This window comes from Pinus tabuliformis, chromosome 1_1 (genome assembly GCF_031772625.1).
Source record: "Pinus tabuliformis cultivar Carrire ecotype Pingquan chromosome 1_1, CPIR1, whole genome shotgun sequence".
NCBI classification, from domain to species: domain Eukaryota; kingdom Viridiplantae; phylum Streptophyta; class Pinopsida; order Pinales; family Pinaceae; genus Pinus; species Pinus tabuliformis.
This window is the reverse complement of record NC_142297.1, coordinates 547683223-547694443: the sequence shown is the minus strand read 5'-3', so window position 1 is coordinate 547694443 and position 11221 is coordinate 547683223.

Here is an 11221-nt window from a genome sequence, read left to right as displayed (position 1 = left end):
TGAAATATTATTGAATTCTTAATGCATTAGATAAGGAAAAGACAAGCATGTGTAATGTGAGACCATTGTCGTTTATATGAATAGATGTTGTATATGTTATATCATTTATACATAATAGTAACTAGATATAATATGCTTGATTAGATGATTGTTTTGATATAGGATATATTGTGGTGTATGTCAAAATGTATGTATGACATAATTATACATGGTACTTGATTGATAATGATATGTTTTTTCTTCGTGGACAACCTAATTGGGTTATATATATATATATATATATATATAGATATATATATCCGACAACTGTAAAAAAAATTCGAGCCAAGTTTAATCCAAGAGGGGGAGTATGTAGTTTCCCAACTTTGCAAGGTTAATTTTGTGGGACACAAAGAGAATGATTTTGATGTAAAGATATAAGATTATGCATGACAGACTTATGTACATGCTTATACGCTATAAACCTGGGTTGGGTCACCTAGTTGATGTGTGCTTATGATAATATCTATGGTTGTGTGTATAAGAATTGATTTTGGTTAAGAACATATTATCGATGTTTTCTCTTTTGGTATCCTAGTTTGCACATAGGTGTATGACATGGATGGTGATCCAAGATTGAGACATAGTTCTATGGATGATCATGGTTATGTGGAACATATGCTTAATTATGATTTATGAATGATACATGATTTGTATGATTATATATGTTTAATTTTGTACTAAGCAGGATGTGGCAGGGGACCTCGTTATTTGCAAAAAAGGATACTCAAATTATAAATGACCATGGAAGTCATGATGCATGATTGTATATGATTATATATGTTTAATCTTGTATTGAGAAGGATGTGATAGGGGACGTGGTTATTTTCAAACAAGGATGTTCAAATTATAAATGATTGTGTAAGTCATTTCTTCAAAGCCAAAATGACTGCGAAAGTCATGCACAATTCTTGGTCTTGGAACTAGACCTTACCAACAAACCATCAGATGGGTATGAGATTGTTGACCACTCGGCATCAACTGCCCTATAACAGTGTACATTTTCGCAAGAAGATTCCATCATGATTGAGTTGTGGGATCATCCAGATTTCATCATCATCATCAATCACCATTTTGCAGAAGTTGTAAACCCAGTATGCATGTTTATAATGTAAATGATCCTAGTAAGACTATCTATGTATGTAATAACCTAGGTAAGCCTACTTTTTTGGTGTTGATTTCTATCTTAGGGGTTTTTTGTCTCACTGATTCATGTGTGTTTATAAACATGGATGATCGGCAGAGTTTTTCTCTCCAACCTCACCCCAAAGTTAGGGTGGATTTTGTCATCTAGATCTTATGTAAGTCCTAGTGTTCTAGTCGAGTCTTTTGTAATGTGATTTGGGAATAATTTTAACTAATTAGATAAAAAAATTATTACAAATCACTTGGTCTACTACATCATATTTGAGTCGCGAATTGGGTATATAATTGAGGGTCTATAATGAACATGTGTTCTCCCTTCATGTATTAAATTGTAATATTTTGATATAAAAAATATTTTAGTGCATGGTCCCTCATATTTAGAGACCATGGCTAAAATATTTGAGGGTTGGAAAAATTATTAATCCCCTCATGTCTCAATTAATTAAATTTTCTGGCAAAAAATAAATTAAAATCCTAAGCCACAAATTTAATTAATTTTAAGTCCTAGAAAAAATTAATTCTCCAAAAAGTATAATTTGTGGGTCCCTGAAAAATTAATTTTTAGAGGTCTCCGGCCAAGGGAATATTGAAAAATTCAAAAGATTTTAGACCCTTGGACCTTGGTAGTTAAGTCAAAGTCAATATTTTGAGGAAATCAACTCAAAATAATCAAGTTTGAGTTGATTAAAAATGAATTAAATGAAAAATTCAAATTTTCCTAAAAAATAAAATAATTTCGATGGAGAAGATTAAGAGATAATTAAATTTTTATTAACGGTCAAGATTACTTTAACATGGATCAAATCAACTAGTCGTTGGAGAATTAACCTATAAATTAGAGGTCATTTGTCATTGAAAAGATCTGATCATTGAGTCAGGTACTTTTTCTCAAAACTCTCTTGTATTTTTTTCTAGATTAATAATAACGCAAAGTCTTTGGGGTTTACATTGATTGTGGTGTTCTTCTCCTGCACTTTATGATAATATTGTTTTTAATGTTCTGCTGAATATTATTTTTTGTTGGTTAATAGTTTTTGAGGAATAATCTATTGAACAGGTATCTTGCATAGTTTACTGGGTTTAAAATAACATTTTAATTTAGCAGAGATAGTAGGTATCTCTAAAACTTGAAAAAATACATTGTTATTTTACGTCTCTATTAATCTAACAGTTTAATCTGAAGTATGCAGAAATCGTTTGGATTTTAAAAATTGGGCGTTTGGGGAAGTCCTCGGTTGGACTAGCTGACTCAAAGCATGAGATATGAAGAGCCCTCCTGATCTAAATTCCTAGACTTATCTTACGATTTTGCTTTTGCATAGCCTTTGGGGCTTGTACCTCACATTTAAAATCATTTACCTTTCATATACTGAGTTTAATTGATAGATCTGGGTAAGAAGAGATTATATCTACAGATCTAAGAGCGAAGTCATTCCTAAGATCTAGTATATTTCACTCGGGCACAAGGGTTTTCTTTATATGTATTGACTTTTTTTGGTTTTGCAGTGAAATACCAAAAAATCGAGCTCTCTTTTATGGGAAATTTGTGGCACAAATTTGTAATCTGGTTATTTCATATCTATCTTTGTAGTAAGGCTTTGAATCATTTTACTCATGAGCCTCAAAGACGCTGGGTTCCTCTCAGACCTGAAGCAAACACTATTCAAGGGTCTCACCATGGTAATCTTGCAATTAAATTTGATTGGTTGATTAAAGTTATAGAACTTATTGTCACTGATCTTCCCACAGTTACTATATATCATATTATCTCAGAGCTGAAATATTATCCACGGTGATTGATTGCACAAGGTACTGACAATAATAAAATCCAAGGAAATAGAAAAACTAATTTTTTTATCACATATTAATCACCAAAGTTGTAAGTGTTCCAGCTCCTATCCTTGCTATGTTTTCTTACTCTTTTGTGGATTGGCCTTAATTGACAGTGAGCTACAGTGGTATCTTCTACGTTTTCTCCATCACTTTATTTTGCTGGTGTATTCATTGTGGCATTTTTGAAGTTTGATACCTTGTTACCAAGTTGGTTATTGTGCATCAATTCTTGATTCCTTGCATATGGAAATTAATATTGACTTTAGTTGGATGATGATATTGTGGATAGATATATGTTAGCAGTGGTATCTTTAAACTTTGGCATTGAACACAACTAAAAGTAATAAATGAGCACAATTAACTGATTCAATATCATTATCATCATTATTTCATTGGGTAAAGCGCCTTTTTTATTGTCGTTGATCATATGTGTTTCATTACTTATTTGTGGCTTATACATTGAAATTTGGAGGATCATATTGATATACCAGCCACTCAGGGGAGGTTGCAAGGCTTCAAACTTCAATCCTCTCCAAAATGTGATTTATTTGCTGACAGTCATTATCATCTGATCTGAATTTATAAGAATGTTAGCAATAATCAGACCCCTAGCTGGAAATTAACATCTAATTTGCTTCAAGATTACCCCAAGTGTTTGGTTACTATTTTATGCATATTTGTATGACTGGGTTTGACTTTTAGAGGATTGTTATTTGTGTCGTACAAGTCTGATTTGAGGCTACAGTGGTGTTTCTAGGATCTAGCATAATTATCCCTGGAACCTAGAGTGATTATTCTGCATTGGCTTTAATTCATTTGCACTTGTTAGTTAATATTGAGGTCTTATGGACTGTTATATATTGGATAAGCTAATGCTAGTTCGTGTCTTTATTGACCGTTTATTTTGAAAGTCTGGTGCATATTTTGTAAAGTGAATCATTAGCATCTCATTACATAGTTTAGATCTAGTCTAGCTTGCATCCTTTCATCACTATTAGAAATCTCACCTAATACTTGTGCTTGTAATATTTAAAGTTCACCGGTTTCTGATTGATATATCATAGAAGTGAAGATTAACTAAACAAGCACAAATATTAAAGAAATTGAGTGTGTTGTCCCTGTTGGCATTTCCTCATTGGATAATCCTAAATTTTCTCCATTGGATTTTTATTGGAATATTGTAACCTTGTGTTCTAAAGTGATATAAATTTATAGTCTTGGGTAAAATGGGTTTGTAGTTCTCAAAGATAAAGTGATATAAATTTATAGTCTTGGTTAAAATGGGTTTATAGTTCTCACTTTGAATCATTTGGCTATAATTGCATCTCCTTGAAGCAATTGTTTTCTTTAATTCTAGTTTTTTTCATCTCTCATCATTGATTTTATGAGCATTCCTAACCTACTTGCAGGTTGCATTTATCTTGTACTATTCACTCCTTCTTACATTATAATATTGGTATCTCTTTAAAGTGAAAGTACTCATTTCATTTAATTTTCAAGTTGTGTTTTGCTCATATATCATTCTTATATTTTTTCTAACCTTTCCTTGCAGTATTGCTTACTTGATATTTTGATATATCATATATTGTTGTGCAAGCACCTTTTTGAGCTTTGTATCTCAGCATTGGTCTCTTATGATTTCATCTTAAGTGTCATATTATTCTAACTGAAGTTATCGATCTCACAACACTCAATTTGATAACATAGCTTGGCGTCTAATCTCATTTCAGAGCTACCTAGAGAAGAAATTGAGAAGAAATTGTCCTGCCTCAAAATCTCCTAGAACTTGTTGGTTTCCATCAAGTTTCCCTTTATCATCCACCCTTTCACCTTTTAGGGGCTACCCCCCTTAGCTTGCCTAGGAGAGAGCTAGAATGGAGTGAGTAGGGATTAAAGTGAAAACCCCTACTCTGAATGTTGTGCGTTAAGTGTACACTTCATGCGACAACAAAGCTCACAATTAGTACCTTAAGGTGAAGTGCAGAGTTTCAAAGCAAAGTATATGAGAAGCCATGGAAATTAGGGAGCGGAGTCCTAAGTCCATGAAAGATAAAAATGTGGATCCTTGGATCTATAATAAAAGGATTAGGGCACAGAGTCCTAAATTTATGAAAGATAAACATGTGGAGTCTTGAATCTATAATGAAAGGATTGAAACATAGAGTCCTAAATAATTCAAATATCAAGATGTGGAATCTTGGAATCCTAGGAGTAGACCAGGGTGCAGGGTCCTCAATCTACTAAGGTACAGAGATGCATCCAATAGGGATGCATAATCCCTATTCTCCAAAAGAAAATTACCACAAATAGGCAACTCAAGGATGAATTTCCTTAATAAAATCTCATTTCTGACAATTTTGGAGTGACTTTTTAAAAATAGAAAGGCATGTCTAGCATCTCAATTATGACTTTAAAAAAATAGTAAATGACATTCAATCAATGGGTAATCAAGTATAGTTGAAGGAAAATCACTTAACATATCATTAATCAATCCTAATAGTTCAATCTAGATTTAATCCTTAATATTATTAATACTACTATTATCTTTTATGAGACTATGATATTATTATTAAAAGGGAATGACAAGTCACCTTCATCTCCTCGATCACTTCACACCTCTCCTTGATGACTCTCATGGCTCTATGTAACTTTCTCTCTAATTTAACAAGTGATACATAGTAGCTTTTCCCTGCCGCTTAGTAAAAAAATAGCAAAATTATCTTATCATTGTTGTTATATATTAAAAGAATTAGTTACTATGCTTTGTAAATGTAGTTGTAAATTTAGTGAGAGTGGGTGTATTACAGATTTCAAGAAAGCAAAATAATAAAAGCACTAAGCAAAATAATAAAAGCACTTGAACTGGTCATTAACTTGGAATTTTTTGTTGAGAATCAATGGTTTTCCATGCAAATACTTGAGTATGTTCTTTGTAGAAATAAGTATGGTCAACTTCACAATTAGAGTTATGTTTGTTAAAACATAAGTCAATAATAAATTGGACCGAGAAAGGTGCATTTTAGATATGGAGATTGGCCAAATGGCATATTGATATTTTCTACCAAAATTCATTTGAGAAAATTAATGCTATGTTATATAATTTATTGTAAATTTTATTTTAATTATAATTGTTAATATTAAAAATAATAATATTTATTATTTAAAAATATATATAAAAATAAAATACTTACTTAAAAAAATTATTTAAAAGAGTTTAATTAACCATTATATTAAGCAAAAATATAAATATCAATTAATTTATATTTAACATAAATTTTAGACTAAGTAAATGATTCTAAAGATATAACTTTTGAAATAAAAATTATACAAAACTTTCAACCTTAATTCAAAGAATTTTCAAAATACTAGATAAAATAAAGACAAAACTATAGACAACCAAGAAAGTATAGAATTACCACTGGCACAAAATTCTATTAAAAAGGTTGTAACATATATAGGGTGTTTGATAATCAGTATAGATATATGAAAAAAACCATAAGATTGCAATGTATATTAAAATATATATGGGGAAAATAATATAAAAGAAGTATACAATATGGGTGAGTGGAATGTCAACATTAAGTAGAGAGTTGTGAAAACATTGCGCTCAATTTCGAAGTGGCCAAATTTTTAAAGTCATGAGAAAGAGTGGGTCTAACTATTTTCTAGAGATAGAATGAATAGGCTCATGCAATTGAAAATAAAATCCATTGTTAAAAAGTATCTCATTGTCAACATTAATTAATAGTAATGTCTAGCAAAGATATCATTGTTTCCAAAATTATAAAATAGTCCTTTTAATATAGGTAAGATGATTAGTTGCATAAAAGCATCACATAAAATTAAATTCCAATTCCATCTTCTAAATTTAAATTTCAAAATGCACTACAACCATAATAAAATGATTTGTTATATGTTTTTTAATTAATTAGTTGTTTAGATCGCCATCATTTTTTAATTTAATTATTATAACCAATTAATATTATTATATTTATTTTATGCTCCCAAAATAAAGGTTAATATCCAATGAAACCGACGAGTGTTGTATTATTTCCAAGTGTATCCAATGAAATCGACGCGTATTGTACTATTTCCAAGTGTGTAAATTGTGGTGTGTAAAAATAAACAAACAACAAATCAACAACTTGTATGACCCATGGTCTTCACAGAGATCCGTCAGACTTCACAATAAAACTAAGGGCAATTTCCTGACAGCTGCCAGTGATAAGATAAGAGTAGCAAGATATGAACTCACAGAAGCAGAAAGGAAATGACAGACGATATGGGTCAAACAAGACCGAATAAGTCAGACATGACAGTACGAGATTGGCACTATGTACTCAATGGGTGTGCGAATAGAAGTATTTTCCAATAACATCTGCATATGAATAGCCAATAACATCAAAGATAAATACAACTTAAATAATTCACAAAAAAAACTTCCAAAGTTTCACTTCAATTAGTTCAAAAATATTTAAAATGTTTGACTAGTTTAATATAATGTCAACACATACCAAATGTGTAATACCTACCTAGGTGGTAGGGATAATAATACATTACACTCTCTTTGATATACCCATCAAAGAATGACATATTCATCTTACACTCATTAAAAACATGTCATAAAATATTCCTCTTACGCTCTCTTTAATGCATATGTTACACTCTCTTTAACAAAGGCATGCATACCTCTCCTTAGTGGCATGAATTACACTCCTTTATGATAATAATTGTTGCTCCTATATATGTGTCTCATGTATACTTGGAGAGGTGCATGGTGATACCGAGAGTTTGAGATATTTGAAGAAGATTGCGAGGGGGAGATTTGGAGAGTAGCCAAATGCTAATCTAGCTTACTAAGTAGCTCTACTCAATGGAGTTGAACATGAGTGGTATTGAGAGGAAGTAAAACTTATCTTCCTCTGCTTTCCTTGTATATCTATCTATTGCTATATTTTGGTACTACTTGTGAGCTCTTTCATCTCGGGGGTTCCAAGGGGATAAGTGTGAAAATTTATGAATCCTTACAAACAAAAATCCTAATGTAGTCACTGGTTTAGCATCTTCTACTTTTTATTTCATTTAACAAGTTATTTAATTATAAACAGTGATGGAAAACACTATTGCAGACTACATTGACATACAGATCATACACTGAAAATATATGAGACAAATGCACAAGGGACACCGTTATTTTTGGACAACACGTCCCCGGAAAAACCCAACTTGAGAAAACCGATGCAGCAGATAGAGGGTTTGTATTATTAAGCAAGCAGAATCTGAGTACAACAGGTTGCCTCTCACATCGGCTAACGTTTCGGAGAAATATCGGTAGCAAGAAATACATATGAGCTTTTACCTCGTTCTCCAAGTCATAACTAACCGATAAGTGATTTGACTCTCGACAAACATTGTGAAATCCTAATGCAATCATTGCATGGGCCATCATATTCCCTCTGGAAGACTATGTCACCCCTTCTACTGGATCGATTTTCTAGAGGAAGACTATTGTTCAGCCCTCCCAGTTCAGAGCCTTGCTTCTCCAACAAAATATTTGACTTCTGACGAATACTCTACATTGCCACTGTAAGAGGCACTCCTGGCTTGCGTCAGCACTACATGAGCCCCTCCTGGGCTGTGTAGGCCTCTGCGCTGCCTCTATGATGTTACTGCAACCTCTCTTCCACATACTCTTTGGCTCAGAACTCCTTTCCGATCCAAATCGTTGCTTCTATCCCTCTCACTACAACTCATATCACTTGTTCGATCTTCTCAGCAAACCTCACCCCAGAAAAATCAAACTAACTGATCAACTTAGTGTATCTCCAACTAACCCTCAAGCCTCATCTTATACTTTTCCTGTTTATGAATCAATGACCGAGATTAATTCCCTAATCGATGGCTAATATTAAAACAGACTTGAGCCTTGTCCCTTAGAAACTTCTCACCCATATTTTTATTAATACCCATTAATATTTTTATTTTCCTAAGTTTAGACTTAGGAACCCCATTAAAAAAATTAATTATTTTAATAAAATGCATACTAGGTGGAATTTCACCCAACGATTTTTGGGTCTTCGAGTTCTCATGTATTCTAGCCCCTCAAAAAAAAATTGGAGTTAGAGAACATCCGATGCTATCCAAAATAAACACTCCCTCTTAGCGAGAAATGTGTCTAGAAATACTTTTCAATAGAAGCATCCCACTAATCTAAGACACCGGTCCTCTGTGATGTTGATGCTTGGCCTGTTGTCCCTCATCCACTGCACTGTTGCAGTCTGTACTGATGCCCATGCCACTACCACTGTCACTGCTACATCTGTACTGAAACTCCCTCTCAATATGTTGCATCATGTTGCTCATAGCACTGCCATTGCTAACTGTTGCATTGAAACTCAGTTGTTGAGAAGTAAGCAATTTAAAACTCACCCAAAATCTACATGTTGGTGCCTCCTGCACTGTTGCAACCTCCACTGCGATGCTTCAGAATTTTTCACTCCCATACAAGGTGGTCAAGGCCTCCCATATCTCCCTTGTTGTGTTCTTTTTAGAAATATGTGGCACCACATGATATTGGACTCCATCCAAAATCATGCACCTAGCCTTTGCTTGGGCCTCCTCGTATTTCTTGAGAGGATCAACATCGACCGGAACATCAACCATCTTCAAGGCATAATCCTTGATGCAATTCTTGTCCAGGACTGCCAGGATACTAGCCTTCAGATGAATAAGTTGGATGCTACATCCAATATGTCTTGGTCCCTTATTCCATCGACTTCCATCTCTGCTCAAACAAGTATAGAACGAGGTTATATTCTCTCCCTCTTTCGCTACTACCCCAACAAGACTCAGATCTGGATTTCTTTGGTGCTAGAAATCCTTTAATGAACAAGTTCCTTCTAGACTCCCTCTGAGTCCTGATTTCCTTCACGAAAATCCCCATGCCAAATAATGTCGAATCACCTCTCTCCAATCCTCCTTTGTTGTTGTTCAACAACCTGGATCTAGATTTTTTTGGAAAGAAATCTACTAAGGTAGTGACTCCCTCTACCTTGCTTTAGTCCCCTTAGACATTGTTCTGCACAATAGCAACAATGTCCCAACAACACCAATCTGAGCCCCCTAGGCTTTGCGCTGGCCCAAAGAGCTGACACCGTCACTGCGTGAGCTCCTCTCGGTTACTATGTCTCCTCTTCCTCGCTCAGAAAGCTGATGCAGGCACTACATGAGCTTCAGCGTCACTCCTTTGGCAATGTGTCACTCCTTCAGCTGCTCCTCTGGCTTTAAAACAACGTTGTCACTTGGGATAATCGCCTCTCTCCAGCAGATTCGTTGGATCTCCCAACTAATGGCTTCAGTGTCTTATGATCTACAATTCTCTAATACCATGTGAAAATTTCTAAATCCTTACAAACAGATATCCTACTACAGTCACTGGCTTAGCATCTCCTACTTGTTATTTCATTTAACAAGTTATTGAATTATAAACAGTGATAAAAAAACACTACTGCAAACTACACTGACATATAGATCATAAACTGAAAATATATGAGACAAACACACAAGGGACATTGTTATTTTTTGACAACACATCCCCGGAAAAACCCAACTTGGGAAAATCAGTGCAACAAATAAAGGGTTTGTATTATTAAGAAAGTACAATCTGAGTACAATAGGTTGCCTCTCACACCAGCTAACCTTTCATAGAAATATCAACAACAAGTAATACATATGAGGGTTTACCTCATTCTCCAAGTCACAGCTAATCTAATGAGTGATTTGACTCCCAGCAAACACTGTGAAATCCCAATGCAATCACTGCATGCATCAGCATCTTGCCTCTGGAAGACTGCATCACCCCTTCTGCTAGATCGTTTTGTTGGAGGAACACTGTTGTTCAGCCTTCCAGGCTCAAAACCTCGCTTCTCTAGAAAAATCTCAAACTTCTAACGAATACTCTGCACTGTCACTGCAAGAGACCCTCCTGGCCTGCGTTAGCACTGCATGAGCCCCTCCTTTATTGCATAGGCCTATGCATTGCCTCTCTGCCACATACTCTTTGGCTCGAAACTCCTTTCCGATCCAAATCTCTGCTTCTGCCCCTCTCACTGCAACTCAGATCACTTGTTCGATTTTCTCAACAAACCTCACCCCAAAAAAAACAAACTGATTGATCAACTTGGTGTATTTCCAACTGACCCTC